This window comes from Xyrauchen texanus, chromosome 1 (assembly GCF_025860055.1).
Source record: "Xyrauchen texanus isolate HMW12.3.18 chromosome 1, RBS_HiC_50CHRs, whole genome shotgun sequence".
NCBI lineage: Eukaryota > Metazoa > Chordata > Actinopteri > Cypriniformes > Catostomidae > Xyrauchen > Xyrauchen texanus.
This window is the reverse complement of record NC_068276.1, coordinates 27,825,919-27,831,918: the sequence shown is the minus strand read 5'-3', so window position 1 is coordinate 27,831,918 and position 6,000 is coordinate 27,825,919.

Here is a 6,000-nt window from a genome sequence, read left to right as displayed (position 1 = left end):
TTTGGATATGTTTATATAAAATGTCGTTTTATCCTGGTGCTTTTTGGATAATCAGTCATACAAATCTTTTTTAAATTATTCGGATGAATCCGTTATTCATTTTGAAGTCATTATTCGTGCCTTTCCGAATAAGTTATTTGGCTTCGGGGACATCCTTAGTGTCTGCATCCCGAACAGTGTTAGGGAGATTACTCCATAGTTTAGGAGCCAAATAGGAGAAGGATCTACCTTCTTTGTGGATTTTGATATTCTAGGAACTATTAACAGGCCATAATTTTGCAATTGTAACGAATGTGATGGAATATAGTGTGAAGGTCACTTAAGTACTGCAGAGCTAGACCATTCAAAGCTTTGTACGTAGTTAACAAAATTTTTAAATTTACTAATTTAACAGGTAGCCAATGTATCAATGCTAAAATGGGGCTATTATGATCATATTTCTTGATATTTATATGATCATATAAACTTGCAGGACATCCTCCCAGTAATGCATTACAATAATCTAGTTTTGAGGTCATGATCTCATTAGTTTTTCTGCACCAGCAACAGAGAGCATGTGCCTTAATTTAGCAATATTTCTGAGGTGGAAGAATGCTGCTCTACAAAATTAGATTTTCAAAGGACAGATTGGTATCAAATATAACACCCAAGTTCTTCGCTGTAGAAGACGATGTAACAGTACATCCATCGAGAGTCAAATTATATTTTAGCTGCTTATTTTTAGAGGTTTTTGGTCAAATAAATAGTACCTCTGTTTTGTCGGAATTGAGTTGAAGGAAATTTCTGGCCATCAAATCAGTGATTTCATTGACACACTGCTAATTTTGAATATTGTGAAATTTTGGTGGGTTTTGAAGACAAGTAAAGTTGGGTATCATCAGCATAACAGTGGAAACTTATTCCATGATTCCTGATATTATCTCCCAGGGGAATTATATATAAGGAGAAAAGCAGAGGCCCTAAAACTGATCCCTGTAACACTCCATCCTTAACTTTTGTTTGATTTGACAATTCCTCATTAACACAGACTAAATAGGACCTAAACCATGCTATTGCAAGTCCACAAATGCCAACATAATTCTCCAGCCTATTCAAGAGAATGTCGTGATCTGTGGTGTTGAAGGCAACACTAAGATCTAAAATACTAGAAGTGAAATGCAGCCACGATCAGATGATAAGAGCAAGTCATTTGTAACTCTGATACATGCAGTCTCTGTACTGTGATGGGGCCTAAATCCTGACTGAAATTTTTCATATATACTATTTCGCTGTAGAAATTTAAATAGTTGGGAGGACACTACCCAACAGATGATTGCATAATATTGAAGTCATTACTATTGTACTGCGATGGAATATCTGGTTCAGTCAAAGCTTTATTACTAACCAATTTAGCCACAGTAATGAATAAACACCTAGGATTGTTGTGGCTATTTTCTATGAGTTTGCTAAAATATGCTGACCTGGCAGCTTTTAGTGCCTGTCTGTAGTTATAGACACTATCCTTCCATGCACCACAAAATACCTATAATTTTGTGTTCTTCCACTTGCGCTCCATTTTCCAAGCTGCTCTCTTGAAAGCATGAGTGTGATCATTGTACCATGGTGCAGGGCTTTTTTCTTTAATTTTCTTTTTTGTTCTGATTGAGTTTTTATTGATTCATACAGTTAACAAAGAAAAGCAAAACATATTCACAGAATCAACATTTAACCCCCACTAATACCCCTCCATATCACCAACTGCACCCTGACCCTCAACGAACATCCCTGTGGGGGAGTCACGTGATGCCATGTGATGTTCGGACGTGTGAACGGCTAGTTTTAACACTATTAATGTCATAAACTGGTGAGATTCGATACACCCTGTTCCATAACTGTTCTAGGAAGACAATATGTCAAAGATTTCAAAATCATCTGGCTCTGGAAACATTAAAACACATTTATGTGCTCAAGCTGATGCCCCTGACAAGACTTCGGACCAGGGAGCTGATTTGGCTGGAGAAGTGAGGGAAATTCGGCGAGAATTGTTGAACATGTCGGCAATGCTAACGAAGGTCGTTGCTGACTTGGAGGATCTTTCTGTAATACGTAGATTGATCACTGCCATGGAGATGAAATTCACTGCATCTGGGAGAAGCTGGAGGATATTTAGAATTGTAGTCGGTGGAATTACATCCATATTGTTGGAATTCCTGAGGGAACAGAGGGTCCGAACATGGTGGAATTCCTGGACGGGCTCTTTACGAATCTGCTTGACATAACAGGCCATAAACTGGAAATTGAGCGAGCTCACAGGGTTCTGGCTTGGCAATCCGCTGAGGGAAACAGGCCCTGATCAATTCTGGCCAAATTTCTGAGATCATCCGATAAAGATCTTGTGTTACATGAGGCGAGGTGTAAAGGAAGGCTTTCTTGGAAAAAACCACAGCATTTTCTTCTTAGCACCTCCACCTAGCATCTGGAGTTTGTTTTGTGGAATAGCACTCCTTCGGGACAGTGTTTTGGATGAATCTGCGCGTTCTTTGTGCTTATGCCTCCTATTGGCTGGAGTTTGTTTTGTGGAGTATTTCTTGCAAGACATTGGAGTGATTAGGTCATTTGTTGCACTTATGTAGCAGTCGAACAGGCCGGCTCACTGAACATTCATTTGAATGTCCGAGGGAAATGAGCGGGTTTTTTGTTTTTTGTGTGCTGGTTCAGCCTAGCTGCTGGAGTTTGTTATGTGGAGGAACACACCTATGGGACAGTTATGTGGTTGAAACACCAAACTTGAGCATTCCAACAGCAAAAGAGTCGCAAGGGCTCTCATAGGCATACATGGACTGTTTGAGTTTAGAGGGATGGACACCAGTTGGCGATGTCGTTTGTGGGGTTAATACGCAATTTTTTTATTTGTTCTGTTTGTTTGATTCTGGATAAAGTTGTGGGTTTGATTGTTGCTCTAATGTTGGAATGTGGTCTTTAGAAATGTCTTTTTGACACACAATCAATTTTTTCTCACATGTTAAAATGTCAATTGTTAATATGAGTGGATTGTCTCTCTCCACTTGGAATGTGAATGGGTTGGGGCACCCCATAAAAAGAAGGAATGTTATTTCTCTTCTTAAGCGTAAGAAATATGATATAGTGTTTCTTCAAGAAACACATCTTACCCCACAGGAAACTGAAAAATTTGGGAAGATATGGGGTGGACAGATTTTCTTTAGTGCTGGCTCAAGTAAGATCAAGGGAGTCATTACACTGATAAGTAAGCATCTACAATTCAAATGTCTCAAACAGATTAAAGGTAAATTAGGAAGAGTCATAATTGTTTTAGCAGAAATTCAGGGGCAACTTTTTTTTTGGCGAATATGTATGCATCTATGAATGTCACAGCCATACAGAGTCAGCTCCAGGCCATGTCACAGCCACACCAGAGTCAGCTCCAGGCCATGTCACAGCCATGCCTCAGCCTGCTCCATGCCATGTCACAGCCATACCAGAGTCAGCTCCAGGCCATGTCACAGCCATGCCTCAGCCTGCTCCATGCCATGTCACAGTCACACCTCAGCCTGTTCCATGCCATGTCACAGCCACGCTTCAGTCTGCTCCATTCCATGTCACAGCCATGCCCCAGAATTCTCCATGCCATGTCACAGCAAACCTCAGTCGGCTCCATGCCATGTCACAGCCAATCCCCAGATTTCTCCATGCCATGTCACATCCAAACCTCAGTCTGCTCCATGCCATGTCCCATCCACACCTCAGCCTACTCCATACCATGTCACAGCCATGCCTCAGCATGCTCCATGCCATGTCACAGCCACGCCTCAGCCTGCTCCATGCCATGTTACAGCCACGCCTCAGTCTGCTCCATGCCGGAGTCAAGTATTAAGATGAATGCATTTTTTATATACCTTTTAATGTTATATGTTGGTTTCTTGATTAAGTGTTTGTATTGCTATGCTTGTCTTTCATAACACATTTGTTGACAGACTAATCAGTGACCTAGTGTCATAGGCTGGTTAGGGAAAGGGTGGAGACTGTTGCCCTTTAAAACCATGCTGGAGAGACTGAGGGGTGTGTCGTTTGTGACTGCGTCACTTACACGGAAGTCGACGTCCTGTGGAGTGTTTTGTGCGCGCAGGTGCTGGCGTTTGAGAAGGAACACGGAGCAGTGATAACCGAACCTTGTACGGCTGAGCGGAAACGAGTGAGTTAAAGTGTTGTGAAGATGGTGACACAGAGCAATCACGGCACAGCTGTGGGAGACGAGTGAGTCAGCGTGCAGTTGGAGTCGAGTGCAGCAGACGGCGAGCGGAGTACTCACTGTAGTACAGCTGTTTGGAGGCGAGTGATTCAGCGAGTGCTGTTCAGAGACGAGTGAGTCCGCGGTTGGCAAAACGGCGCAGGGCGAGGCAGAGTTTTTACAATGCGGGAAATTTATTAGACTGGGTAGTGGGAATTGCTACCCGGTCATATTGTGAGTACAATCCTAATAACTGATGTTTGAAGATCGTCGGAGGAATATTGTTGTGATTGTTTTTGCATCTAATTCATCTAATTTATAATTGCCAGAGGTTAAGAACTAATTGCCAGTATACCAGCCATAGCTCTTGGTTTTCCCTTGTAGTGGTGTGATTTATTTGGGTTGTAGTGTGTATTAGTTGGTGTGGGTATTTGTGTGCACAAGTGAGAGTGGTAGCTGGCTAATTGTAGCTTTTACTTGCATTGGACTGGAGATACTGTTAGTTGTTTCTATTTTCCTTCCAGTCAACTACTGTCTGGATCTGTGGAGACCTACGTGTAGTGGGACCAACCTAGGACATTTATTCAGTCGAGCCGTAAGGACATCATACCAGACTGTGCTAAAGACTCTTTTTTTTTTGATAACTTGTTTTAATATTTAGATTATCCTGATTTTATGGTAATAAAATATTTTGTACTTCAATCTACTACTGTTTGAGTGTCAATAGTGTCCAGCCCTCAGTGCGAAATTGAATTGGGTGAACTTGGGTCCTGGGTTTTAGTAAATAACCACATCTGGCGTAGTACGGCAGGATTTATTTGTTGAACCTGTGTGAGGGACTGAGGACTTTCTGACACTCACGTGGTAGATTGAACTAGGGTGTCGTAAAAATGTTGATGCCAGTTTTCCCTGGGGCTCCTTGGGTTCCCAAATTTAGTGGGATAGGTGGTGATTTGAGTTATGGGGATTGGAAGGAGCAAATGCAAGGACTTTTAGAGGCTCAAGAAATTAATGGAGCAAAAACAGTAAAGATTTTATTAGGTGCTTTGAGTGGGGATGCAAAACGAGAGATAAGTGTCTTGGCAGATGAAGAACGTGATAGGTTGATCAAGATTTTTGACCAATTAGATGCTCTGTATGTTGGAGAAACCCCTTTGCCTGTCCTCCGTTCACAATTTTTTAGCTGCAGGCAGAAGTCAGATGAGTCTTTTAAAGCTTTTGTTTTACGGTTGCGAGAACTCTTTCGTAGGTTACAGCGGCGCAGCCCAGAGGGGACTCTGGTGGAGGATCAGCTGAAGGAACAGCTATTGATGGGGATGGAGGATGGGCCGATGCAGAGAGCCTTGAAGACGTATGCCTGCCATCACTCAGAAGGGACCTTTGCTGAGCTGCATCAAGAGGCGTTATTGCTGGAGGTGGAGTTTGGCCATGGGAGGTATGAGACTGCATGTGCTGCAATAAGTCAGCTTGATACACCGAATCCACGCCCATATAGGCCTGACTGGAAGGCTGAGTTCAAGCGTGAGATTTTGGAGGAAGTCAAGGGCCAGATTCAAGAGTTGACTCAGGAAGTGGTAAGAGAGTTGAGGGCTGCTAATTATGCAGCCCCTGTAAGTCATGCATCCTCGCAACAGCCAGCTTTTCCTGTGTTTAGGAGGAGAGAGTATCAGTCGATGAACCAATGGGACCCTGATGGTCGACCAATTTGTCGACGCTGTCAGCAATCAGGTCGTGTGGCCCGGCATTGTAGAGAGAACAGAGAGCCCAGACAAGCT